The following is a 26,968-nucleotide window of genomic DNA, read 5'->3' as shown; positions in this document are numbered from 1 at the left end:
CTTCCTCCAGACAGTAAGTCTTAGGCTTGGAGTATATTGCTTTGAACTAACCGTTTGTCCTCATTATTGATCCTGTCCATCCTCGTTACTCCCAAAGAGAACCTCAACATCTTAAGCTCTGCTACCTCCAGCTCTGCCTCCTGTGTTTTCTTCAGTGCCGCTGTCTCTAAGCCGAACAACATCGCTGGTCTCACCACCGTCTTGAGACGGTGGCTTCCTTTCATTCTCGCTGACACTCTTTTATCACACAACACACCTGACACTTTTGTCCACCCGTTCCAACCTGATTGCAGTGGCTTCTTCACCTCTTTTCCACACTCTCCGTTGCTCTGAACCGTTGACCCTAAGTACTTAAAGTCCTGCACCTTCTTCACCTCTTCCCCCTGTAACCTCACCGTTCCACCTGGGTCCCTCTCATTGACACACATCTCAGTTTTCCAGAGCAGACCTCCATCTCTCTAGATTTTCTTCCACCTGCTCCCTGTTCTCATTACAAATCACAATGTCATCCGTAAACATCATAGTCCACGGAGATTCCAGTCTAACCTCATCTGTCAGCCTGTCCGCCACCAGAGCAAGGAAGAAGGGGCTCAGAGCCGATCCTTGATGCAGACCCACCGCCACCTTGAACTCCTCTCTCACACCTACAGCACACCTCACCGCGGTCTTACAGCTTTCATACATGTCCTCCATCACTCTAACATACTTCTCTGCCACTCCAGAATTCCTCATACATTACCACAGCTCCTCTCTCGGCACCCTGTCATACGCTTTCTCTAAGTCTACGAAGACACAATGCAACTCCCCATGACCTTCTCTGTATTTCTCCATCGGCATCCTCAAAGCAAATACTTCATCTGTTGGACTCTCTCTAGGCATGAAACCATATTGCTCACCTCTGCCCTTAGCCTAGCTTCCACTACTATTTCCCACAACTTCATTGTGTGGCTCATCAACTTTATTCCTCTGTAGTTGCCACAGCTCTGCTCATCTCCCTTGTTCTTAAAAATGGGCACCAGTACACTTCTCCTCCAGTCCTCGGCCCTCCTCTCACTCTCCAAGATCTTGTTAAACAAACTAGTCAGAAACTCTACTGCCACCTCTCCTAGACACTTTTATACCTCCACAGGTATGTCATCAGGACCCGCTGCCTTTCCACTCTTCATCCTCTTCAACGTCCTCCTCACTTCACTCTTACTAATCTTGGCTACTTCCTGCTCCACACCAGTCACCTGTTCTACTCTTTGTTCCCTTTCATTTTCCTCATTGATTAACTCTTAAAAAGTTCTCGTTCCATCTTCCCATCACAATCCTGGCACCTGTCAATTTATTTCCATCCTTATCGTTAATCACCCTAACCTGCTGCACATCCTTCCCATCTCTGTCTCTTAGTCTGGCCAAGCTGAACAAATCCACCTCTCCCTCTTTAGTGTCCAACCTAGCATACAAGTCCTCATATGCTCTTTGCCACCTCTACCTTCACCTTACGCTGCATCTCCCTGTACTCTTGACGACTCTCTTCAGTCCTCGCAGTGTCCCACTTCTTCTTAGCTAACCTTTTTCTCTGTATACACTCCTAAAGTTCCTCGTTCTGCCCCCAAATCACCTTGTCCACTTTCCTCTTTCCAGATGACACACCGAGTACCCTCGGTGTTCCCTATGAACGTCCCCCATGAACGTCCCCCAGTGACTTTCAGTTTCAGCTGTACAAGAAATCAAGTTGTTCTGCAGTTTTAGTGTTGGTCCCAGATCTTCTCCAGTGTGGCCATAATCAAAAGAGACCCCGCCCAACGTGGGGCTCGAACCCACGACCCTGAGATTAAGAGTCTCATGCTCTACCGACTGAGCTAGCCGGGCCGCTAATAGGACACCTGAAAAGACCCTTTGACCCTCAATAAAGCAACATTTTTCCAGGCGTGTTTAAGCAAAGTCCCACTCTGTTTCAGCAATCACTTTTAGATCAGCTGCAACTATTTAGCCGTTTGTTTTCTGCATCTTCCTCCAGACAGTAAGTCTTAGGCTTGGAATAAATTGCTTCGAACTAATCATTTGCATGCACATCATGGCCACCTCACTTGACGTGAGTTGATGTGGAGGGTCAGTTGTGCGCGTGGTCAGAAATTACTGCCAGGAGTGCCCGAGGTGCATTCTCGTAAGAATGTTGCGGCAGCATTATCTCAGCAGCACAATGGTATATGGTAGATAAGGATTATGCAATAGTGTTGCCATGTCTTTTGCTTTGTGCAACAAAAGACAATCACGAGTTGTTAAAGTTTTCAAAGTTGTTCAATACAAATATGTCTAAATCATTAGCAACATGCAGATAAAATTAATGTCAGGAGTGGGATTTGAACCCACGCCTCCACTGGAGACCAGAAGTCCCTTTGGGGAAGGAGTTCTTCCTTGAGTCTGGCGCCTTAGACCGCTCGGCCATCCTGACAGCCGTTGGTGGGCGCCGACTCTTTAGGACAGTGGAACTAAGTCATTAGGTTGTTATTCTCTAATTCAATCAACATACTCAAGGTGTTCTTGAGGAAAGTCTCAATTTGTTGCAATACTCACCTTTGTCTCAGCTGGAAAGGGCCGTCAGTCGGGACTTTGCGCAACTTATGACAGTGTAATGAAGTGAGTGAAGCTCTTGTTTGATAGTTTAGTGGGTTTCAGTTGGAGTGTTGGTTAGATGATCGATATTGTTTGGCAAAACGTTTGTACGGGTAGCCAAGTCTGGCTGCAGTTGCAGCTGGATTTTCTGAATGGCTACTTTTTCAAAAACCTCAGCATCCATCGTAGGGCTTGCAGCCTTTTGTTACGCTTATGCACAGTTTGAGAAAGCTGATTGGAAACATGGTTACGTGTATAAACGACAACAAAATTGCGGCACTCCGACTGGTATCTAGTCGGGTAAAGTCATTTTCCATATCCCAATTTGTGAAATCAGCTCCCCTGTGAAAGCCGACTGTAATTTGGCTACTTTACTGTGTGTAATTGCAGGAAGTGACTTTCATTTTCCGCTGTACAAGAAATAAAGGTTTTGTGCAGTTTTAGCATTGGTCCCAGATCTTATCCAGTGTGGCCGTAATTAAAGCACCACGCCCAAAGTGGGGCTCTAACCAACGACCCTGAGATTAAAAGTCTCATGCTCTACCGCCTGAGCTAGCCGGGCCTCAAAGAGGACCCTGAAAAGACCCTTTGACCTTCAATGAAGCAACATACTTCCAGGCGTCTTTGAGCAAAGTCCCACTTTGTTTCAGCAATCGCTCTTAGATCAGCTGCAACTATTTAGCCGTTTGTTTTCTGCAACTTCCTCCAGACAGTAAGTCTTAGGCTTGGAGTATATTGCTTTGAACTAACCGTTTGTCCTCATTATTGATCCTGTCCATCCTCGTTACTCCCAAAGAGAACCTCAACATCTTAAGCTCTGCTACCTCCAGCTCTGCCTCCTGTGTTTTCTTCAGTGCCGCTGTCTCTAAGCCGAACAACATCGCTGGTCTCACCACCGTCTTGAGACGGTGGCTTCCTTTCATTCTCGCTGACACTCTTTTATCACACAACACACCTGACACTTTTGTCCACCCGTTCCAACCTGATTGCAGTGGCCTCTTCACCTCTTTTCCACACTCTCCGTTGCTCTGAACCGTTGACCCTAAGTACTTAAAGTCCTGCACCTTCTTCACCTCTGCCCCCTGTAACCTCACCGTTCCACCTGGGTCCCTCTCATTGACACACATCTCAGTTTTCCAGAGCAGACCTCCATCTCTCTAGATTTTCCTCCACCTGCTCCCTGTTCTCACTACAAATCACAATGTCATCCGCAAACATCATAGTCCACGGAGATTCCAGTCTAACCTCATCTGTCAGCCTGTCCGCCACCAGAGCAAGGAAGAAGGGGCTCAGAGCCGATCCTTGATGCAGACCCACCGCCACCTTGAACTCCTCTGTCACACCTACAGCACACCTCACCGCGGTCTTACAGCTTTCATACATGTCCTCCATCACTCTAACATACTTCTCTGCCACTCCAGAATTCCTCATACAATACCACAGCTCCTCTCTCGGCACCCTGTCATACGCTTTCTCTAAGTCTACGAAGACACAATGCACCTCCCCATGACCTTCTCTGTATTTCTCCATCGGCATCCTCAAAGCAAATACTTCATCTGTTGGACTCTTTCTAGGCATGAAACCATATTGCTCACCTCTGCCCTTAGCCTAGCTTCCACTACTATTTCCCACAACTTCATTGTGTGGCTCATCAACTTTATTCCTCTGTAGTTGCCAAGCTCTGCTCATCTCCCTTGTTCTTAAAAATGGGCACCAGTACACTTCTCCTCCAGTCCTCGGCCCTCCTCTCACTCTCCAAGATCTTGTTAAACAAACTAGTCAGAAACTCTACTGCCACCTCTCCTAGACACTTTCATACTTCCACAGGTATGTCATCAGGACCCGCTGCCTTTCCACTCTTCATCCTCTTCAACATCCTCCTCACTTCACTCTTACTAATCTTGGCTACTTCCTGCTCCACACCAGTCACCTGTTCTACTCTTTGTTCCCTTTCATTTTCCTCATTGATTAACTCTTAAAAAGTTCTCGTTCCATCTTCCCATCACAATCCTGGCACCTGTCAATTTATTTCCATCCTTATCGTTAATCACCCTAACCTGCTGCACATCCTTCCCATCTCTGTCTCTTAGTCTGGCCAACCTGAACAAATCCACCCCTCCCTCTTTAGTGTCCAACCTAGCATACAAGTCCTCATATGCTCTTTGCCACCTCTACCTTCACCTTACGCTGCATCTCCCTGTACTCTTGTCGACTCTCTTCAGTCCTCGCAGTGTCCCACTTCTTCTTAGCTAACCTTTTTCTCTGTATACACTCCTAAAGTTCCTCGTTCTGCCCCCAAATCACCTTGTCCACTTTCCTGTTTCCACATGACACACCGAGTACCCTCGGTGTTCCCTATGAAAGTCCCCCAGTGACTTTCATTTTCAGCTGTACAAGAAATCAAGTTGTTCTGCAGTTTTAGTGTTGGTCCCAGATCTTCTCCAGTGTGGCCAAAATCAAACGTGGGGCTCGTCCCCATGACCCTGAGATTAAGAGTCTCATGCTCTACCGACTGAGCTAGCCGGGCCGTTAAAAGGACACTTGAAAAGACCCTTTGACCCTCAATAAAGCAACATTTTTCCAGGCGTGTTTAAGCAACGTCCCACTCTGTTTCAGCAATCACTTTTAGATCAGCTGCAACTATTTAGCCGTTTGTTTTCTGCATCTTCCTCCAGACAGTAAGTCTTAGGCTTGGAATAAATTGCTTCGAACTAATCGTTTGCATGCACATCATGGCCACCTTACTTGACGTGAGTTGATGTGGAGGGTCAGTTGTGCGCGTGGTCAGAAATTACTGCCAGGAGTGCCCGAGGTGCACTCTCGTAAGAATGTTGCGGCAGCATTATCTCAGCAGCACAATGGTATATGGTAGAGAAGGATTATGCAATAGTGTTGCCATGTCTTTTGCTTTGTGCAACAAAAGAAATCACGAGTTGTTAAAGTTTTCAAAGTTGTTCAATACAAATATGTCTAAATCATTAGCAACATGCAGATCAAAGTAATGTCAGGAGAGGGATTTGAACCCACACCTCCACTGGAGACCAGAAGTCCCTTTGGGGAAGGAGTTCTTCCTTGAGTCTGGCGCCTTAGACCGCTCTGCCATCCTGACAGCCGTTGGTGGGCGCCGACTCTTTAGGACAGTGGAACTAAGTCATTAGGTTGTTATTCTCTAATTCAATCAACATACTCAAGGTGTTCTTGAGGAAAGTCTCAATTTGTTGCAATACTCACCTTTGTCTCAGCTGGAAAGGGCCGTCAGTCGGGACTTTGCGCAACTTTTGACAGTGTAATGAAGTGAGTGAAGCTCTTGTTTGTGAGTTTAGTGGGTTTCAGTTGGAGTGTTGGTTCGATGATCGATATTGTTTGGCAAAACGTTTGTACGGGTGGCCATGTCTGGCTGCAGTTGCAGCTGGATTTTTTGAATTGCTACTTTTTCAAAAACCTCAGCATCCATCGTAGGGCTTGCAGCCTTTTGTTACGCTTATGCACAGTTTGAGAAAGCTGATTGGAAACATGGTTACGTGTATAAACGACAACAAAATTGCGGTACTCCGACTGGTATCTAGTCAGGTAAAGTCATTTTCCATATCCCAATTTGTGAAATCAGCTCCCCTGAGAAAGCCGACTGTAATTTGGCTACATTACTGTGTGTAATTGCAGGAAGTGACTTTCATTTTCAGCTGTACAAGAAATCAAGGTTTTGTGGAGTTGTAGTGTTGGTCCGAGATCTTATCCAGTGTGGCCGTATTAAAAGCACCACGCCCAACGTGGGGCTCGAATCCACAACCCTGAGATTAAAAGTCTCATGCTCTACCGCCTGAGCTAGCCGGGCCTCAAAGAGGACCCTGAAAAGACCCTTTGACCTTCAATGAAGCAACATATTTCCAGGCGTCTTTGAGCAAAGTCCCACTTTGTTTCAGCAATCGCTCTTAGATCAGCTGTAACTATTTAGCCGTTTGTTTTCTGCAACTTCCTCCAGACAGTAAGTCTTAGGCTTGGAGTATATTGCTTTGAACTAACCTCAACATCTTAAGCTCTGCTACTTCCAGCTCTGCCTCCTGTGTTTTCTTCAGTGCCTCTGTCTCTAAGCCGAACAACATCGCTGGTCTCACCACCGTCTTGAGACGGTGGCTTCCTTTCATTCTCGCTGACACTGTTTTATCACACAACACACCTGACACTTTTGTCCACCCGTTCCAACCTGATTGCAGTGGCCTCTTCACCTCTTTCCCACACTCTCCGTTGCTCTGAACCGTTGACCCTAAGTACTTAAAGTCCTGCACCTTCTTCACCTCTGCCCCCTGTAACCTCACCGTTCCACCTGGGTCCCTCTCATTAACACACATCTCAGTTTTCCAGAGCAGACCTCCATCTCTCTAGATTTTCCTCCACCTGCTCCCTGTTCTCACTACAAATCACAATGTCATCCGCAAACATCATAGTCCACGGAGATTCCAGTCTAACCTCATCTGTCAGCCTGTCCGCCACCAGAGCAAGGAAGAAGGGGCTCAGAGCCGATCCTTGATGCAGACCCACCACCACCTTGAACTCCTCTGTCACACCTACAGCACACCTCACCACGGTCTTACAGCTTTCATACATGTCCTCCATCACTCTAACATACTTCTCTGCCACTCCAGAATTCCTCATACAATGCCACAGCTCCTCTCTCGGCACCCTGTCATACGCTTTCTCTAAGTCTACGAAGACACAATGCAACTCCCCATGACCTTCTCTGTATTTCTCCATCGGCATCCTCAAAGCAAATACTTCATCTGTTGGACTCTTTCTAGGCATGAAACCATATTGCTCACCTCTGCCCTTAGCCTAGCTTCCACTACTATTTCCCACAACTTCATTGTGTGGCTCATCAACTTTATTCCTCTGTAGTTGCCACAGCTCTGCTCATCTCCCTTGTTCTTAAAAATGGGCACCAGTACACTTCTCCTCCAGTCCTCGGCCCTCCTCTCACTCTCCAAGATCTTGTTAAACAAACTAGTCAAAAACTCTACTGCCACCTCTCCTAGACACTTTCATACCTCCACAGGTATGTCATCAGGACCCGCTGCCTTTCCACTCTTCATCCTCTTCAACGTCCCCCTCACTTCACTATTACCAATCTTGGCTACTTCCTGCTCCACACCAGTCACCTCTTCTACTCTTTGTTCCCTTTCATTGTCCTCATTGATTAACTCTTAAAAAGTTCTCGTTCCATCTTCCCATCACAATCTTGGCACCTGTCAATTTATTTCCATCCTTATCGTTAATCACCCTAACCTGCTGCACATCCTTCCCATCTCTGTCTCTTAGTCTGGCCAACCTGAACAAATCCACCTCTCCCTCTTTAGTGTCCAACCTAGCATACAAGTCCTCATATGCTCTTTGCCACCTCTACCTTCCCCTTACGCTGCATCTCCCTGTACTTTTGTCGACTCTCTTCAGTCCTCGCAGTGTCCCACTTCTTCTTAGCTAACCTTTTTCTCTGTATACACTCCTGAAGTTCCTCGTTCTGCCGCCAAATCACCTTGTCCACTTTCCTGTTTCCAGATGACACACCGAGTACCCTCGGTGTTCCCTATGAAAGTCCCCCAGTGACTTTCATTTTCAGCTGTACAAGAAATCAAGTTGTTCTGCAGTTTTAGTGTTGGTCCCAGATCTTCTCCAGTGTGGCCATAATCAAAAGAGACCCCGCCCAACGTGGGGCTCTAACCCACGACCCTGAGATTAAGAGTCTCATGCTCTACCGACTGAGCTAGCCGGACCGCTAAAAGGACACCTGAAAAGACCCTTTGACCCTCAATAAAGTAACATTTTTCCAGGCGTGTTTAAGCAAAGTCCCACTCTGTTTCAGCAATCACTTTTAGATCAGCTGCAACTATTTAGCCATTTGTTTTCTGCATCTTCCTCCAGACAGTAAGTCTTAGGCTTGGAATAAATTGCTTCGAACTAATCGTTTGCATGCACATCATGGCCACCTCACTTGACGTGAGTTGATGTGGAGGGTCAGTTGTGCGCGTGGTCAGAAATTACTGCCAGGAGTGCCCGAGGTGCATTCTCGTAAGAATGTTGCGGCAGCATTATCTCAGCAGCACAATGGTATATGGTAGAGAAGGATTATGCAATAGTGTTGCCATGTCTTTTGCTTTGTGCAACAAAAGACAATCACGAGTTGTTAAAGTTTTCAAAGTTGTTCAATACAAACTTGTCTAAATCATTAGCAACATGAAGAGAAAAGTATTGTCAGGAGTGGGATTTGAACCCACACCTCCATTGGAGACCAGAAGTCCCTTTGGGGAAGGAGTTCTTCCTTGAGTCTGGCGCCTTAGACCGCTCGGCCATCCTGACAGCCGTTCGTGGGCGCCGACTCTTTAGGACAGTGGAACTAAGTCATTAGGTTGTTATTCTCTAATTCAATCAACATTCTCAAGGTGTTCTTGAGGAAAGTCTCAATTTGTTGCAATACTCACCTTTGTCTCAGCTGGAAAGGGCCGTCAGTCGGGACTTTGCGCAACTTATGACAGTGTAATGAAGTGAGTGAAGCTCTTGTTTGTGAGTTTAGTGGGTTTCAGTTGGAGTGTTGGTTAGATGATCGATATTGTTTGGCAAAACGTTTGTACGGGTAGCCAAGTCTGGCTGCAGTTGCAGCTGGATTTTCTGAATGGCTACTTTTTCAAAAACCTCAGCATCCATCGTAGGGCTTGCAGCCTTTTGTTACGCTTATGCACAGTTTGAGAAAGCTGATTGGAAACATGGTTACGTGTATAAACGACAACAAAATTGCGGCACTCCGACTGGTATCTAGTCGGGTAAAGTCATTTTCCATATCCCAATTTGTGAAATCAGCTCCCCTGTGAAAGCCGACTGTAATTTGGCTACTTTACTGTGTGTAATTGCAGGAAGTGACTTTCATTTTCCGCTGTACAAGAAATAAAGGTTTTGTGCAGTTTTAGCATTGGTCCCAGATCTTATCCAGTGTGGCCGTAATTAAAGCACCACGCCCAAAGTGGGGCTCTAACCAACGACCCTGAGATTAAAAGTCTCATGCTCTACCGCCTGAGCTAGCCGGGCCTCAAAGAGGACCCTGAAAAGACCCTTTGACCTTCAATGAAGCAACATACTTCCAGGCGTCTTTGAGCAAAGTCCCACTTTGTTTCAGCAATCGCTCTTAGATCAGCTGCAACTATTTAGCCGTTTGTTTTCTGCAACTTCCTCCAGACAGTAAGTCTTAGGCTTGGAGTATATTGCTTTGAACTAACCGTTTGTCCTCATTATTGATCCTGTCCATCCTCGTTACTCCCAAAGAGAACCTCAACATCTTAAGCTCTGCTACCTCCAGCTCTGCCTCCTGTGTTTTCTTCAGTGCCGCTGTGTCTAAGCCGAACAACATCGCTGGTCTCACCACCGTCTTGAGACGGTGGCTTCCTTTCATTCTCGCTGACACTCTTTTATCACACAACACACCTGACACTTTTGTCCACCCGTTCCAACCTGATTGCAGTGGCTTCTTCACCTCTTTTCCACACTCTTCGTTGCTCTGAACCGTTGACCCTAAGTACTTATAGTCCTGCACCTTCTTCACCTCTGCCCCCTGTAACCTCACCGTTTCACCTGGGTCCCTCTCATTGACACACATCTCAGTTTTCCAGAGCAGACCTCCATCTCTCTAGATTTTCCTCCACCTGCTCCCTGTTCTCATTACAAATCACAATGTCATCCGTAAACATCATAGTCCACGGAGATTCCAGTCTAACCTCATCTGTCAGCCTGTCTGCCACCAGAGCAAGGAAGAAGGGGCTCAGAGCCGATCCTTGATGCAGACCCACCGCCACCTTGAACTCCTCTGTCACATCTACAGCACACCTCACCGCGGTCTTACAGCTTTCATACATGTCCTCCATCACTCTAACATACTTCTCTGCCACTCCAGAATTCCTCATACAATTCCACAGCTCCTCTCTCGGCACCCTGTCATACGCTTTCTCTAAGTCTACGAAGACACAATGCAACTCCCCATGACCTTCTCTGTATTTCTCCATCGACATCCTCAAAGCAAATACTTCATCTGTTGGACTCTTTCTAGGCATGAAACCATATTGCTCACCTCTGCCCTTAGCCTAGCTTCCACTACTATTTCCCACAACTTCATTGTGTGGCTCATCAACTTTTTTCCTCTGTAGTTGCCACAGCTCTGCTCATCTCCCTTGTTCTTAAAAATGGGCACCAGTACACTTCTCCTCCAGTCCTCGGCCCTCCTCTCACTCTCCAAGATCTTGTTAAAGAAACTAGTCAGAAACTCTACTGCCACCTCTCCTAGACACTTTCATACCTCCACAGGTATGTCATCAGGACCCGCTGCCTTTCCACTCTTCATCCTCTTCAACGTCCTCCTCACTTGACTCTTACCAATCTTGGCTACTTCCTGCTCCACACCAGTCACCTCTTCTACTCTTTGTTCCCTTTCATTTTCCTCGTTGATTAACTCTTAAAAAGTTCTCCTTCCATCTTCCCATCACAAGCCTGGCACCTGTCAATTTATTTCCATCCTTATCGTTAAACACCCTAACCTGCTTCACATCCTTACCATCTCTGTCTCTTAGTCTGGCCAACCTGAACAAATCCACCTCTCCCTCTTTAGTGTCCAACCTAGCATACAAGTCCTCATATGCTCTTTGCCACCTCTACTTTCACCTTACGCTGCAATGAAGCACCATATTTCCAGGCGTCTTTGACCAACGTCCCACTTTGTTTCAGCAATCGCTCTTAGATCAGCTGCAACTATTTAGCCGTTTGTTTTCTGCAACTTCCTCCAGACAGTAAGTCTTAGGCTTGGAGTATATTGCTTTGAACTAACCGTTTGTCCTCATTACTGATCCTGTCTATCCTTGTTACTCCCAAAGAGAACCTCAACATCTTAAGCTCTGCTACCTCCAGCTCTGCCTCCTGTGTTTTCTTCAGTGCCGCTGTCTCTAAGCCGAACAACATCGCTGGTCTCACCACCGTCTTGAGACGGTGGCTTCCTTTCATTCTCGCTGACACTCTTTTATCACACAACACACCTGACACTTTTGTCCACCCGTTCCAACCTGATTGCAGTGGCCTCTTCACCTCTTTTCCACACTCTCCATTGCTCTGAACCGTTGACCCTAAGTACTTAAAGTCCTGCACCTTCTTCACCTCTGCCCCCTGTAACCTCACCGTTCCACCTGGGTCCCTCTCATTGACACACATCTCAGTTTTCCAGAGCAGACCTCCATCTCTCTAGATTTTCCTCCACCTGCTCCCTGTTCTCACTACAAATCACAATGTCATCCGCAAACATCATAGTCCACGGAGATTCCAGTCTAACCTCATCTGTCAGCCTGTCCGCCACCCGAGCAAGGAAGAAGGGGCTCAGAGCCGATCCTTGATGCAGACCCACCGCCACCTTGAACTCCTCTGTCACACCTACAGCACACCTCACCGCGGTCTTACAGCTTTCATACATGTCCTCCATCACTCTAACATACTTCTCTGCCACTCCAGAATTCCTCATACAATACCACAGCTCCTCTCTCGGCACCCTGTCATACGCTTTCTCTAAGTCTACGAAGACACAATGCAACTCCCCATGACCTTCTCTGTATTTCTCCATCGGCATCCTCAAAGCAAATACTTCATCTGTTGGACTCTCTCTAGGCATGAAACCATATTGCTCACCTCTGCCCTTAGCCTAGCTTCCACTACTATTTCCCACAACTTCATTGTGTGGCTCATCAACTTTATTCCTCTGTAGTTGCCACAGCTCTGCTCATCTCCCTCGTTCTTAAAAATGGGCACCAGTACACTTCTCCTCCAGTCCTCGGCCCTCCTCTCACTCTCCAAGATCTTGTTAAACAAACTAGTCAGAAACTCTACTGCCACCTCTCCTAGACACTTTCATACCTCCACAGGTATGTCATCAGGACCCGCTGCCTTTCCACTCTTCATCCTCTTCAACGTCTTCCTCACTTCACTCTTACTAATCTTGGCTACTTCCTGCTCCACACCAGTCACCTCTTCTACTCTTTGTTCCCTTTCATTTTCCTCATTGATTAACTCTTAAAAAGTTCTCCTTCCATATTCCCATCACAATCCTGGCACCTGTCAATTTATTTCCATCCTTATCGTTAATCACCCTAACCTGCTGCACATCCTTCCCATCTCTGTCTCTTAGTCTGGCCAACCTGAACAAATCCACCTCTCCCTCTTTAGTGTCCAACCTAGCATGAGAGTCCTCATATGCTCTTTGCCACCTCTACCTTCACCTTACGCTGCATCTCCCTGTACTCTTGTCGACTCTCTTCAGTCCTCGCAGTGTCCCACTTCTTCTTAGCTAACCTTTTTCTCTGTATACACTCCTGAAGTTCCTCGTTCTGCCGCCAAATCACCTTGTCCACTTTCCTGTTTCCAGATGACACACCGAGTACCCTCGGTGTTCCCTATGTAAGTCCCCCAGTGACTTTCATTTTCAGCTGTACAAGAAATCAAGTTGTTCTGCAGTTTTAGTGTTGGTCCCAGATCTTCTCCAGTGTGGCCATAATCAAAAGAGACCCCGCCCAACGTGGGGCTCGAACCCACGACCCTGAGATTAAGAGTCTCATGCTCTACCGACTGAGCTAGCCGGGCCTCAAAGAGGACCCTGAAAAGACCCTTTGACCTTCAATGAAGCAACATATTTCCAGGCGTCTTTGACCAACGTCCCACTTTGTTTCAGCAATCGCTCTTAGATCAGCTGCAACTATTTAGCCGTTTGTTTTCTGCAACTTCCTCCAGACAGTAAGTCTTAGGCTTGGAGTATATTGCTTTGAACTAACCGTTTGTCCTCATTATTGATCCTGTCCATCCTCGTTACTCCCAAAGAGAACCTCAACATCTTAAGCTCTGCTACCTCCAGCTCTGCCTCCTGTGTTTTCTTCAGTGCCGCTGTGTCTAAGCCGAACAACATCGCTGGTCTCACCACCGTCTTGAGACGGTGGCTTCCTTTCATTCTCGCTGACACTCTTTTATCACACAACACACCTGACACTTTTGTCCACCCGTTCCAACCTGATTGCAGTGGCTTCTTCACCTCTTTTCCACACTCTTCGTTGCTCTGAACCGTTGACACTAAGTACTTATAGTCCTGCACCTTCTTCACCTCTGCCCCCTGTAACCTCACCGTTTCACCTGGGTCCCTCTCATTGACACACATCTCAGTTTTCCAGAGCAGACCTCCATGTCTCTAGATTTTCCTCCACCTGCTCCCTGTTCTCATTACAAATCACAATGTCATCCGTAAACATCATAGTCCACGGAGATTCCAGTCTAACCTCATCTGTCAGCCTGTCTGCCACCAGAGCAAGGAAGAAGGGGCTCAGAGCCGATCCTTGATGCAGACCCACCGCCACCTTGAACTCCTCTGTCACATCTACAGCACACCTCACCGCGGTCTTACAGCTTTCATACATGTCCTCCATCACTCTAACATACTTCTCTGCCACTCCAGAATTCCTCATACAATTCCACAGCTCCTCTCTCGGCACCCTGTCATACGCTTTCTCTAAGTCTACGAAGACACAATGCAACTCCCCATGACCTTCTCTGTATTTCTCCATCGACATCCTCAAAGCAAATACTTCATCTGTTGGACTCTTTCTAGGCATGAAACCATATTGCTCACCTCTGCCCTTAGCCTAGCTTCCACTACTATTTCCCACAACTTCATTGTGTGGCTCATCAACTTTTTTCCTCTGTAGTTGCCACAGCTCTGCTCATCTCCCTTGTTCTTAAAAATGGGCACCAGTACACTTCTCCTCCAGTCCTCGGCCCTCCTCTCACTCTCCAAGATCTTGTTAAAGAAACTAGTCAGAAACTCTACTGCCACCTCTCCTAGACACTTTCATACCTCCACAGGTATGTCATCAGGACCCGCTGCCTTTCCACTCTTCATCCTCTTCAACGTCCTCCTCACTTCACTCTTACTAATCTTGGCTACTTCCTGCTCCACACCAGTCACCTCTTCTACTCTTTGTTCCCTTTCATTTTCCTCATTGATTAACTCTTAAAAAGTTCTCCTTCCATCTTCCCATCACAATCCTGGCACCTGTCAATTTATTTCCATCCTTATCGTTAAACACCCTAACCTGCTGCACATCCTTCCCATCTCTGTCTCTTAGTCTGGCCAACCTGAACAAATCCACCTCTCCCTCTTTAGTGTCCAACCTAGCATACAAGTCCTCATATGCTCTTTGCCACCTCTACTTTCACCTTACGCTGCATCTCCCTGTACTCTTGTCGACTCTCTTCAGTCCTCGCAGTGTCCCACTTCTTCTTAGCTAACCTTTTTCTCTGTATACACTCCTGAAGTTCCTCGTTCTCCCGCCAAATCACCTTGTCCACTTTCCTCTTTCCAGATGACACACCGAGTACCCTCGGTGTTCCCTATGAAAGTCCCCCAGTGACTTTCATTTTCAGCTGTACAAGAAATCAAGTTATTCTGCAGTTTTAGTGTTGGTCCCAGATCTTCTCCAGTGTGGCCATAATCAAAAGAGACCCCGCCCAACGTGGGGCTCGAACCCACGACCCTGAAATTAAGAGTCTCATACTCTACCGACTGAGCTAGCCGGGCCGCTAATAGGATACCTGAAAAGACCCTTTGACCCTCAATAAAGCAACATTTTTCCAGGCGTGTTTAAGCAAAGTCCCACTCTGTTTCAGCAATCACTATTAGATCAGCTGCAACTATTTAGCCGTTTGTTTTCTGCATCTTCGTCCAGACAGTAAGTCTTAGGCTTGGAATAAATTGCTTCGAACTAATCGTTTGCATGCACATCATGGCCACCTCACTTGACGTGAGTTGATGTGGAGGGTCAGTTGTGCGCGTGGTCAGAAATTACTGGCAGGAGTGCCCGAGGTGCATTCTCGTAAGAATGTTGCGGCAGCATTATCTCAGCAGCACAACGGTATATGGTAGAGAAGGATTATGCAATAGTGTTGCCATGTCTTTTGCTTTGTGCAACAAAAGACAATCACGAGTTGTTAAAGTTTTCAAAGTTGTTCAATACAAATATGTCTAAATCATTAGCAACATGCAGATAAAATAAATGTCAGGAGAGGGATTTGAACCCACACCTCCACTGGAGACCAGAAGTCCCTTTGGGTAAGGAGTTCTTCCTTGAATCTGGCGCCTTAGACCGCTCGGCCATCCTGACAGCTGTTGGTGGGCGCCGACTCTTTAGGACAGTGGAACTAAGTCATTAGGTTGTTATTCTCTAATTCAATCAACATACTCAAGGTGTTCTTGAGGAAAGTCTCAATTTGTTGCAATACTCACCTTTGTCTCAGCTGGAAAGGGCCGTCAGTCGGGACTTTGCGCAACTTATGACAGTGTAATGAAGTGAGTGAAGCTCTTGTTTGATAGTTTAGTGGGTTTCAGTTGGAGTGTTGGTTAGATGATCGATATTGTTTGGCAAACCGTTTGTACGGGTGGCCATGTCTGGCTGCAGTTGCAGCTGGATTTTCTGAATTGCTACTTTTTCAAAAACCTCAGCATCCATCGTAGGGCTTGCAGCCTTTTGTTACGCTTATGCACAGTTTGAGAAAGCTGATTGGAAACATGGTTACGTGTATAAACGACAACAAAATTGCGGTACTCCGACTGGTATCTAGTCGGGTAAAGTCATTTTCCATATCCCAATTTGTGAAATCAGGTCCCCTGTGAAAGCCGACTGTAATTTGGCGACTTTACTGTGTGTAATTGCAGGAAGTGACTTTCATTTTCAGCTGTACAAGAAATCAAGCTTTTGTGCCGTTTTAGTGTTGGTCCCAGATCTTATCCAGTATGGCCGTATTAAAAGCACCACGCCCAACGTGGGGCTCGAACCCACGACCCTGAGATTAAAAGTCTCATGCTCTACCGCCTGAGCTAGCCGGGCCTCAAAGAGGACCCTGAAAAGACCCTTTGACCTTCAATGAAGCAACATATTTCCAGGCGTCTTTGACCAACGTCCCACTTTGTTTCAGCAATCGCTCTTAGATCAGCTGCAACTATTTAGCCGTTTGTTTTCTGCAACTTCCTCCAGACAGTAAGTCTTAGGCTTGGAGTATATTGCTTTGAACTAACCGTTTGTCCTCATTACTGATCCTGTCTATCCTCGTTACTCCCAAAGAGAACCTCAACATCTTAAGCTCTGCTACCTCCAGCTCTGCCTCCTGTGTTTTCTTCAGTGCCGCTGTCTCTAAGCCGAACAACATCGCTGGTCTCACCACCGTCTTGAGACGGTGGCTTCCTTTCATTCTCGCTGACACTCTTTTATCACACAACACACCTGACACTTTTGTCCACCCGTTCCAACCTGATTGCAGTGGCCTCTTCACCTCTTTTCCACACTCTCCATTGCTCTGAACCGTTGACCCTAAGTACTTAAAGTCCTGCACCTTCTTCACCTCTGCCCCCTGTAACCTCACCGTTCCACCTGGGTCCCTCTCATTGACACACATCTCAGTTTTCCAGAGCAGACCTCCATCTCTCTAGATTTTCCTCCACCTGCTCCCTGTTCTCACTACAAATCACAATGTCATCCGCAAACATCATAGTCCACGGAGATTCCAGTCTAACCTCATCTGTCAGCCTGTCCGCCACCAGAGCAAGGAAGAAGGGGCTCAGAGCCGATCCTTGATGCAGACCCACCGCCACCTTGAACTCCTCTGTCACACCTACAGCACACCTCACCGCGGTCTTACAGCTTTCATACATGTCCTCCATCACTCTAACATACTTCTCTGCCACTCCAGAATTCCTCATACAATACCACAGCTCCTCTCTCGCACCCTGTCATACGCTTTCTCTAAGTCTACGAAGACACAATGCACCTCCCCATGACCTTCTCTGTATTTCTCCATCGGCATCCTCAAAGCAAATACTTCATCTGTTGGACTCTTTCTAGGCATGAAACCATATTGCTCACCTCTGCCCTTAGCCTAGCTTCCACTACTATTTCCCACAACTTCATTGTGTGGCTCATCAACTTTATTCCTCTGTAGTTGCCAAGCTCTGCTCATCTCCCTTGTTCTTAAAAATGGGCACCAGTACACTTCTCCTCCAGTCCTCGGCCCTCCTCTCACTCTCCAAGATCTTGTTAAACAAACTAGTCAGAAACTCTACTGCCACCTCTCCTAGACACTTTCATACTTCCACAGGTATGTCATCAGGACCCGCTGCCTTTCCACTCTTCATCCTCTTCAACATCCTCCTCACTTCACTCTTACTAATCTTGGCTACTTCCTGCTCCACACCAGTCACCTGTTCTACTCTTTGTTCCCTTTCATTTTCCTCATTGATTAACTCTTAAAAAGTTCTCGTTCCATCTTCCCATCACAATCCTGGCACCTGTCAATTTATTTCCATCCTTATCGTTAATCACCCTAACCTGCTGCACATCCTTCCCATCTCTGTCTCTTAGTCTGGCCAACCTGAACAAATCCACCCCTCCCTCTTTAGTGTCCAACCTAGCATACAAGTCCTCATATGCTCTTTGCCACCTCTACCTTCACCTTACGCTGCATCTCCCTGTACTCTTGTCGACTCTCTTCAGTCCTCGCAGTGTCCCACTTCTTCTTAGCTAACCTTTTTCTCTGTATACACTCCTAAAGTTCCTCGTTCTGCCCCCAAATCACCTTGTCCACTTTCCTGTTTCCACATGACACACCGAGTACCCTCGGTGTTCCCTATGAAAGTCCCCCAGTGACTTTCATTTTCAGCTGTACAAGAAATCAAGTTGTTCTGCAGTTTTAGTGTTGGTCCCAGATCTTCTCCAGTGTGGCCAAAATCAAACGTGGGGCTCGTCCCCATGACCCTGAGATTAAGAGTCTCATGCTCTACCGACTGAGCTAGCCGGGCCGTTAAAAGGACACTTGAAAAGACCCTTTGACCCTCAATAAAGCAACATTTTTCCAGGCGTGTTTAAGCAACGTCCCACTCTGTTTCAGCAATCACTTTTAGATCAGCTGCAACTATTTAGCCGTTTGTTTTCTGCATCTTCCTCCAGACAGTAAGTCTTAGGCTTGGAATAAATTGCTTCGAACTAATCGTTTGCATGCACATCATGGCCACCTTACTTGACGTGAGTTGATGTGGAGGGTCAGTTGTGCGCGTGGTCAGAAATTACTGCCAGGAGTGCCCGAGGTGCACTCTCGTAAGAATGTTGCGGCAGCATTATCTCAGCAGCACAATGGTATATGGTAGAGAAGGATTATGCAATAGTGTTGCCATGTCTTTTGCTTTGTGCAACAAAAGAAATCACGAGTTGTTAAAGTTTTCAAAGTTGTTCAATACAAATATGTCTAAATCATTAGCAACATGCAGATCAAAGTAATGTCAGGAGAGGGATTTGAACCCACACCTCCACTGGAGACCAGAAGTCCCTTTGGGGAAGGAGTTCTTCCTTGAGTCTGGCGCCTTAGACCGCTCTGCCATCCTGACAGCCGTTGGTGGGCGCCGACTCTTTAGGACAGTGGAACTAAGTCATTAGGTTGTTATTCTCTAATTCAATCAACATACTCAAGGTGTTCTTGAGGAAAGTCTCAATTTGTTGCAATACTCACCTTTGTCTCAGCTGGAAAGGGCCGTCAGTCGGGACTTTGCGCAACTTTTGACAGTGTAATGAAGTGAGTGAAGCTCTTGTTTGTGAGTTTAGTGGGTTTCAGTTGGAGTGTTGGTTCGATGATCGATATTGTTTGGCAAAACGTTTGTACGGGTGGCCATGTCTGGCTGCAGTTGCAGCTGGATTTTTTGAATTGCTACTTTTTCAAAAACCTCAGCATCCATCGTAGGGCTTGCAGCCTTTTGTTACGCTTATGCACAGTTTGAGACAGCTGATTGGAAACATGGTTACGTGTATAAACGACAACAAAATTGCGGTACTCCGACTGGTATCTAGTCAGGTAAAGTCATTTTCCATATCCCAATTTGTGAAATCAGCTCCCCTGAGAAAGCCGACTGTAATTTGGCTACATTACTGTGTGTAATTGCAGGAAGTGACTTTCATTTTCAGCTGTACAAGAAATCAAGGTTTTGTGGAGTTGTAGTGTTGGTCCGAGATCTTATCCAGTGTGGCCGTATTAAAAGCACCACGCCCAACGTGGGGCTCGAATCCACAACCCTGAGATTAAAAGTCTCATGCTCTACCGCCTGAGCTAGCCGGGCCTCAAAGAGGACCCTGAAAAGACCCTTTGACCTTCAATGAAGCAACATATTTCCAGGCGTCTTTGAGCAAAGTCCCACTTTGTTTCAGCAATCGCTCTTAGATCAGCTGTAACTATTTAGCCGTTTGTTTTCTGCAACTTCCTCCAGACAGTAAGTCTTAGGCTTGGAGTATATTGCTTTGAACTAACCTCAACATCTTAAGCTCTGCTACTTCCAGCTCTGCCTCCTGTGTTTTCTTCAGTGCCTCTGTCTCTAAGCCGAACAACATCGCTGGTCTCACCACCGTCTTGAGACGGTGGCTTCCTTTCATTCTCGCTGACACTGTTTTATCACACAACACACCTGACACTTTTGTCCACCCGTTCCAACCTGATTGCAGTGGCCTCTTCACCTCTTTCCCACACTCTCCGTTGCTCTGAACCGTTGACCCTAAGTACTTAAAGTCCTGCACCTTCTTCACCTCTGCCCCCTGTAACCTCACCGTTCCACCTGGGTCCCTCTCATTAACACACATCTCAGTTTTCCAGAGCAGACCTCCATCTCTCTAGATTTTCCTCCACCTGCTCCCTGTTCTCACTACAAATCACAATGTCATCCGCAAACATCATAGTCCACGGAGATTCCAGTCTAACCTCATCTGTCAGCCTGTCCGCCACCAGAGCAAGGAAGAAGGGGCTCAGAGCCAATCCTTGATGCAGACCCACCACCACCTTGAACTCCTCTGTCACACCTACAGCACACCTCACCACGGTCTTACAGCTTTCATACATGTCCTCCATCACTCTAACATACTTCTCTGCCACTCCAGAATTCCTCATACAATGCCACAGCTCCTCTCTCGGCACCCTGTCATACGCTTTCTCTAAGTCTACGAAGACACAATGCAACTCCCCATGACCTTCTCTGTATTTCTCCATCGGCATCCTCAAAGCAAATACTTCATCTGTTGGACTCTTTCTAGGCATGAAACCATATTGCTCACCTCTGCCCTTAGCCTAGCTTCCACTACTATTTCCCACAACTTCATTGTGTGGCTCATCAACTTTATTCCTCTGTAGTTGCCACAGCTCTGCTCATCTCCCTTGTTCTTAAAAATGGGCACCAGTACACTTCTCCTCCAGTCCTCGGCCCTCCTCTCACTCTCCAAGATCTTGTTAAACAAACTAGTCAAAAACTCTACTGCCACCTCTCCTAGACACTTTCATACCTCCACAGGTATGTCATCAGGACCCGCTGCCTTTCCACTCTTCATCCTCTTCAACGTCCCCCTCACTTCACTATTACCAATCTTGGCTACTTCCTGCTCCACACCAGTCACCTCTTCTACTCTTTGTTCCCTTTCATTGTCCTCATTGATTAACTCTTAAAAAGTTCTCGTTCCATCTTCCCATCACAATCTTGGCACCTGTCAATTTATTTCCATCCTTATCGTTAATCACCCTAACCTGCTGCACATCCTTCCCATCTCTGTCTCTTAGTCTGGCCAACCTGAACAAATCCACCTCTCCCTCTTTAGTGTCCAACCTAGCATACAAGTCCTCATATGCTCTTTGCCACCTCTACCTTCCCCTTACGCTGCATCTCCCTGTACTTTTGTCGACTCTCTTCAGTCCTCGCAGTGTCCCACTTCTTCTTAGCTAACCTTTTTCTCTGTATACACTCCTGAAGTTCCTCGTTCTGCCGCCAAATCACCTTGTCCACTTTCCTGTTTCCAGATGACACACCGAGTACCCTCGGTGTTCCCTATGAAAGTCCCCCAGTGACTTTCATTTTCAGCTGTACAAGAAATCAAGTTGTTCTGCAGTTTTAGTGTTGGTCCCAGATCTTCTCCAGTGTGGCCATAATCAAAAGAGACCCCGCCCAACGTGGGGCTCTAACCCACGACCCTGAGATTAAGAGTCTCATGCTCTACCGACTGAGCTAGCCGGACCGCTAAAAGGACACCTGAAAAGACCCTTTGACCCTCAATAAAGTAACATTTTTCCAGGCGTGTTTAAGCAAAGTCCCACTCTGTTTCAGCAATCACTTTTAGATCAGCTGCAACTATTTAGCCATTTGTTTTCTGCATCTTCCTCCAGACAGTAAGTCTTAGGCTTGGAATAAATTGCTTCGAACTAATCGTTTGCATGCACATCATGGCCACCTCACTTGACGTGAGTTGATGTGGAGGGTCAGTTGTGCGCGTGGTCAGAAATTACTGCCAGGAGTGCCCGAGGTGCATTCTCGTAAGAATGTTGCGGCAGCATTATCTCAGCAGCACAATGGTATATGGTAGAGAAGGATTATGCAATAGTGTTGCCATGTCTTTTGCTTTGTGCAACAAAAGACAATCACGAGTTGTTAAAGTTTTCAAAGTTGTTCAATACAAACTTGTCTAAATCATTAGCAACATGAAGAGAAAAGTATTGTCAGGAGTGGGATTTGAACCCACACCTCCATTGGAGACCAGAAGTCCCTTTGGGGAAGGAGTTCTTCCTTGAGTCTGGCGCCTTAGACCGCTCGGCCATCCTGACAGCCGTTCGTGGGCGCCGACTCTTTAGGACAGTGGAACTAAGTCATTAGGTTGTTATTCTCTAATTCAATCAACATTCTCAAGGTGTTCTTGAGGAAAGTCTCAATTTGTTGCAATACTCACCTTTGTCTCAGCTGGAAAGGGCCGTCAGTCGGGACTTTGCGCAACTTATGACAGTGTAATGAAGTGAGTGAAGCTCTTGTTTGTGAGTTTAGTGGGTTTCAGTTGGAGTGTTGGTTAGATGATCGATATTGTTTGGCAAAACGTTTGTACGGGTAGCCAAGTCTGGCTGCAGTTGCAGCTGGATTTTCTGAATGGCTACTTTTTCAAAAACCTCAGCATCCATCGTAGGGCTTGCAGCCTTTTGTTACGCTTATGCACAGTTTGAGAAAGCTGATTGGAAACATGGTTACGTGTATAAACGACAACAAAATTGCGGCACTCCGACTGGTATCTAGTCGGGTAAAGTCATTTTCCATATCCCAATTTGTGAAATCAGCTCCCCTGTGAAAGCCGACTGTAATTTGGCTACTTTACTGTGTGTAATTGCAGGAAGTGACTTTCATTTTCCGCTGTACAAGAAATAAAGGTTTTGTGCAGTTTTAGCATTGGTCCCAGATCTTATCCAGTGTGGCCGTAATTAAAGCACCACGCCCAAAGTGGGGCTCTAACCAACGACCCTGAGATTAAAAGTCTCATGCTCTACCGCCTGAGCTAGCCGGGCCTCAAAGAGGACCCTGAAAAGACCCTTTGACCTTCAATGAAGCAACATACTTCCAGGCGTCTTTGAGCAAAGTCCCACTTTGTTTCAGCAATCGCTCTTAGATCAGCTGCAACTATTTAGCCGTTTGTTTTCTGCAACTTCCTCCAGACAGTAAGTCTTAGGCTTGGAGTATATTGCTTTGAACTAACCGTTTGTCCTCATTATTGATCCTGTCCATCCTCGTTACTCCCAAAGAGAACCTCAACATCTTAAGCTCTGCTACCTCCAGCTCTGCCTCCTGTGTTTTCTTCAGTGCCGCTGTGTCTAAGCCGAACAACATCGCTGGTCTCACCACCGTCTTGAGACGGTGGCTTCCTTTCATTCTCGCTGACACTCTTTTATCACACAACACACCTGACACTTTTGTCCACCCGTTCCAACCTGATTGCAGTGGCTTCTTCACCTCTTTTCCACACTCTTCGTTGCTCTGAACCGTTGACCCTAAGTACTTATAGTCCTGCACCTTCTTCACCTCTGCCCCCTGTAACCTCACCGTTTCACCTGGGTCCCTCTCATTGACACACATCTCAGTTTTCCAGAGCAGACCTCCATCTCTCTAGATTTTCCTCCACCTGCTCCCTGTTCTCATTACAAATCACAATGTCATCCGTAAACATCATAGTCCACGGAGATTCCAGTCTAACCTCATCTGTCAGCCTGTCTGCCACCAGAGCAAGGAAGAAGGGGCTCAGAGCCGATCCTTGATGCAGACCCACCGCCACCTTGAACTCCTCTGTCACATCTACAGCACACCTCACCGCGGTCTTACAGCTTTCATACATGTCCTCCATCACTCTAACATACTTCTCTGCCACTCCAGAATTCCTCATACAATTCCACAGCTCCTCTCTCGGCACCCTGTCATACGCTTTCTCTAAGTCTACGAAGACACAATGCAACTCCCCATGACCTTCTCTGTATTTCTCCATCGACATCCTCAAAGCAAATACTTCATCTGTTGGACTCTTTCTAGGCATGAAACCATATTGCTCACCTCTGCCCTTAGCCTAGCTTCCACTACTATTTCCCACAACTTCATTGTGTGGCTCATCAACTTTTTTCCTCTGTAGTTGCCACAGCTCTGCTCATCTCCCTTGTTCTTAAAAATGGGCACCAGTACACTTCTCCTCCAGTCCTCGGCCCTCCTCTCACTCTCCAAGATCTTGTTAAAGAAACTAGTCAGAAACTCTACTGCCACCTCTCCTAGACACTTTCATACCTCCACAGGTATGTCATCAGGACCCGCTGCCTTTCCACTCTTCATCCTCTTCAACGTCCTCCTCACTTGACTCTTACCAATCTTGGCTACTTCCTGCTCCACACCAGTCACCTCTTCTACTCTTTGTTCCCTTTCATTTTCCTCGTTGATTAACTCTTAAAAAGTTCTCCTTCCATCTTCCCATCACAAGCCTGGCACCTGTCAATTTATTTCCATCCTTATCGTTAAACACCCTAACCTGCTTCACATCCTTACCATCTCTGTCTCTTAGTCTGGCCAACCTGAACAAATCCACCTCTCCCTCTTTAGTGTCCAACCTAGCATACAAGTCCTCATATGCTCTTTGCCACCTCTACTTTCACCTTACGCTGCAATGAAGCACCATATTTCCAGGCGTCTTTGACCAACGTCCCACTTTGTTTCAGCAATCGCTCTTAGATCAGCTGCAACTATTTAGCCGTTTGTTTTCTGCAACTTCCTCCAGACAGTAAGTCTTAGGCTTGGAGTATATTGCTTTGAACTAACCGTTTGTCCTCATTACTGATCCTGTCTATCCTTGTTACTCCCAAAGAGAACCTCAACATCTTAAGCTCTGCTACCTCCAGCTCTGCCTCCTGTGTTTTCTTCAGTGCCGCTGTCTCTAAGCCGAACAACATCGCTGGTCTCACCACCGTCTTGAGACGGTGGCTTCCTTTCATTCTCGCTGACACTCTTTTATCACACAACACACCTGACACTTTTGTCCACCCGTTCCAACCTGATTGCAGTGGCCTCTTCACCTCTTTTCCACACTCTCCATTGCTCTGAACCGTTGACCCTAAGTACTTAAAGTCCTGCACCTTCTTCACCTCTGCCCCCTGTAACCTCACCGTTCCACCTGGGTCCCTCTCATTGACACACATCTCAGTTTTCCAGAGCAGACCTCCATCTCTCTAGATTTTCCTCCACCTGCTCCCTGTTCTCACTACAAATCACAATGTCATCCGCAAACATCATAGTCCACGGAGATTCCAGTCTAACCTCATCTGTCAGCCTGTCCGCCACCCGAGCAAGGAAGAAGGGGCTCAGAGCCGATCCTTGATGCAGACCCACCGCCACCTTGAACTCCTCTGTCACACCTACAGCACACCTCACCGCGGTCTTACAGCTTTCATACATGTCCTCCATCACTCTAACATACTTCTCTGCCACTCCAGAATTCCTCATACAATACCACAGCTCCTCTCTCGGCACCCTGTCATACGCTTTCTCTAAGTCTACGAAGACACAATGCAACTCCCCATGACCTTCTCTGTATTTCTCCATCGGCATCCTCAAAGCAAATACTTCATCTGTTGGACTCTCTCTAGGCATGAAACCATATTGCTCACCTCTGCCCTTAGCCTAGCTTCCACTACTATTTCCCACAACTTCATTGTGTGGCTCATCAACTTTATTCCTCTGTAGTTGCCACAGCTCTGCTCATCTCCCTCGTTCTTAAAAATGGGCACCAGTACACTTCTCCTCCAGTCCTCGGCCCTCCTCTCACTCTCCAAGATCTTGTTAAACAAACTAGTCAGAAACTCTACTGCCACCTCTCCTAGACACTTTCATACCTCCACAGGTATGTCATCAGGACCCGCTGCCTTTCCACTCTTCATCCTCTTCAACGTCTTCCTCACTTCACTCTTACTAATCTTGGCTACTTCCTGCTCCACACCAGTCACCTCTTCTACTCTTTGTTCCCTTTCATTTTCCTCATTGATTAACTCTTAAAAAGTTCTCCTTCCATATTCCCATCACAATCCTGGCACCTGTCAATTTATTTCCATCCTTATCGTTAATCACCCTAACCTGCTGCACATCCTTCCCATCTCTGTCTCTTAGTCTGGCCAACCTGAACAAATCCACCTCTCCCTCTTTAGTGTCCAACCTAGCATGAGAGTCCTCATATGCTCTTTGCCACCTCTACCTTCACCTTACGCTGCATCTCCCTGTACTCTTGTCGACTCTCTTCAGTCCTCGCAGTGTCCCACTTCTTCTTAGCTAACCTTTTTCTCTGTATACACTCCTGAAGTTCCTCGTTCTGCCGCCAAATCACCTTGTCCACTTTCCTGTTTCCAGATGACACACCGAGTACCCTCGGTGTTCCCTATGTAAGTCCCCCAGTGACTTTCATTTTCAGCTGTACAAGAAATCAAGTTGTTCTGCAGTTTTAGTGTTGGTCCCAGATCTTCTCCAGTGTGGCCATAATCAAAAGAGACCCCGCCCAACGTGGGGCTCGAACCCACGACCCTGAAATTAAGAGTCTCATACTCTACCGACTGAGCTAGCCGGGCCGCTAATAGGACACCTGAAAAGACCCTTTGACCCTCAATAAAGCAACATTTTTCCAGGCGTGTTTAAGCAAAGTCCCACTCTGTTTCAGCAATCACTATTAGATCAGCTGCAACTATTTAGCCGTTTGTTTTCTGCATCTTCGTCCAGACAGTAAGTCTTAGGCTTGGAATAAATTGCTTCGAACTAATCGTTTGCATGCACATCATGGCCACCTCACTTGACGTGAGTTGATGTGGAGGGTCAGTTGTGCGCGTGGTCAGAAATTACTGGCAGGAGTGCCCGAGGTGCATTCTCGTAAGAATGTTGCGGCAGCATTATCTCAGCAGCACAACGGTATATGGTAGAGAAGGATTA

At 46.8% G+C, this 26,968-nt stretch overlaps 13 non-coding genes across 13 annotated transcripts; all 13 read right to left on the bottom strand.

Annotated features, from left to right (window-relative positions):
- Window positions 1-1,784: 1,784 nt before the first annotated feature.
- Window positions 1,785-1,857, bottom strand: trnak-cuu (transfer RNA lysine (anticodon CUU)). Its single transcript has one exon. It is a non-coding gene; the product is annotated as a tRNA-Lys (tRNA).
- A 476-nt stretch (window positions 1,858-2,333) lies between these two features.
- On the bottom strand, window positions 2,334-2,440 carry trnal-caa (transfer RNA leucine (anticodon CAA)). Its single transcript has 2 exons — window positions 2,403-2,440; window positions 2,334-2,378 (listed from the first exon to the last, which is right to left on the bottom strand). It is a non-coding gene; the product is annotated as a tRNA-Leu (tRNA).
- A 3,920-nt stretch (window positions 2,441-6,360) lies between these two features.
- Window positions 6,361-6,433, bottom strand: trnak-uuu (transfer RNA lysine (anticodon UUU)). Its single transcript has one exon. It is a non-coding gene; the product is annotated as a tRNA-Lys (tRNA).
- A 1,857-nt stretch (window positions 6,434-8,290) lies between these two features.
- Window positions 8,291-8,363, bottom strand: trnak-cuu (transfer RNA lysine (anticodon CUU)). The gene has a single exon. It is a non-coding gene; the product is annotated as a tRNA-Lys (tRNA).
- A 476-nt stretch (window positions 8,364-8,839) lies between these two features.
- Window positions 8,840-8,946, bottom strand: trnal-caa (transfer RNA leucine (anticodon CAA)). The gene is made up of 2 exons: window positions 8,909-8,946; window positions 8,840-8,884 (listed from the first exon to the last, which is right to left on the bottom strand). It is a non-coding gene; the product is annotated as a tRNA-Leu (tRNA).
- A 4,226-nt stretch (window positions 8,947-13,172) lies between these two features.
- trnak-cuu (transfer RNA lysine (anticodon CUU)) lies at window positions 13,173-13,245 on the bottom strand. Its single transcript has one exon. It is a non-coding gene; the product is annotated as a tRNA-Lys (tRNA).
- A 1,908-nt stretch (window positions 13,246-15,153) lies between these two features.
- Window positions 15,154-15,226, bottom strand: trnak-cuu (transfer RNA lysine (anticodon CUU)). Its single transcript has one exon. It is a non-coding gene; the product is annotated as a tRNA-Lys (tRNA).
- Window positions 15,227-15,702: 476 nt separating this feature from the next.
- Window positions 15,703-15,809, bottom strand: trnal-caa (transfer RNA leucine (anticodon CAA)). The gene is made up of 2 exons: window positions 15,772-15,809; window positions 15,703-15,747 (listed from the first exon to the last, which is right to left on the bottom strand). It is a non-coding gene; the product is annotated as a tRNA-Leu (tRNA).
- A 650-nt stretch (window positions 15,810-16,459) lies between these two features.
- On the bottom strand, window positions 16,460-16,532 carry trnak-uuu (transfer RNA lysine (anticodon UUU)). The gene has a single exon. It is a non-coding gene; the product is annotated as a tRNA-Lys (tRNA).
- Window positions 16,533-19,728: 3,196 nt separating this feature from the next.
- trnak-uuu (transfer RNA lysine (anticodon UUU)) lies at window positions 19,729-19,801 on the bottom strand. The gene has a single exon. It is a non-coding gene; the product is annotated as a tRNA-Lys (tRNA).
- Window positions 19,802-21,658: 1,857 nt separating this feature from the next.
- On the bottom strand, window positions 21,659-21,731 carry trnak-cuu (transfer RNA lysine (anticodon CUU)). Its single transcript has one exon. It is a non-coding gene; the product is annotated as a tRNA-Lys (tRNA).
- Window positions 21,732-22,207: 476 nt separating this feature from the next.
- Window positions 22,208-22,314, bottom strand: trnal-caa (transfer RNA leucine (anticodon CAA)). The gene is made up of 2 exons: window positions 22,277-22,314; window positions 22,208-22,252 (listed from the first exon to the last, which is right to left on the bottom strand). It is a non-coding gene; the product is annotated as a tRNA-Leu (tRNA).
- Window positions 22,315-26,540: 4,226 nt separating this feature from the next.
- trnak-cuu (transfer RNA lysine (anticodon CUU)) lies at window positions 26,541-26,613 on the bottom strand. The gene has a single exon. It is a non-coding gene; the product is annotated as a tRNA-Lys (tRNA).
- Window positions 26,614-26,968: the final 355 nt, after the last annotated feature.

The sequence above is a fragment of the Channa argus genome, unplaced genomic scaffold (assembly GCF_033026475.1).
Source record: "Channa argus isolate prfri unplaced genomic scaffold, Channa argus male v1.0 Contig066, whole genome shotgun sequence".
NCBI lineage: Eukaryota > Metazoa > Chordata > Actinopteri > Anabantiformes > Channidae > Channa > Channa argus.
This window is presented reverse-complemented; position numbering and strand designations above follow the sequence as displayed.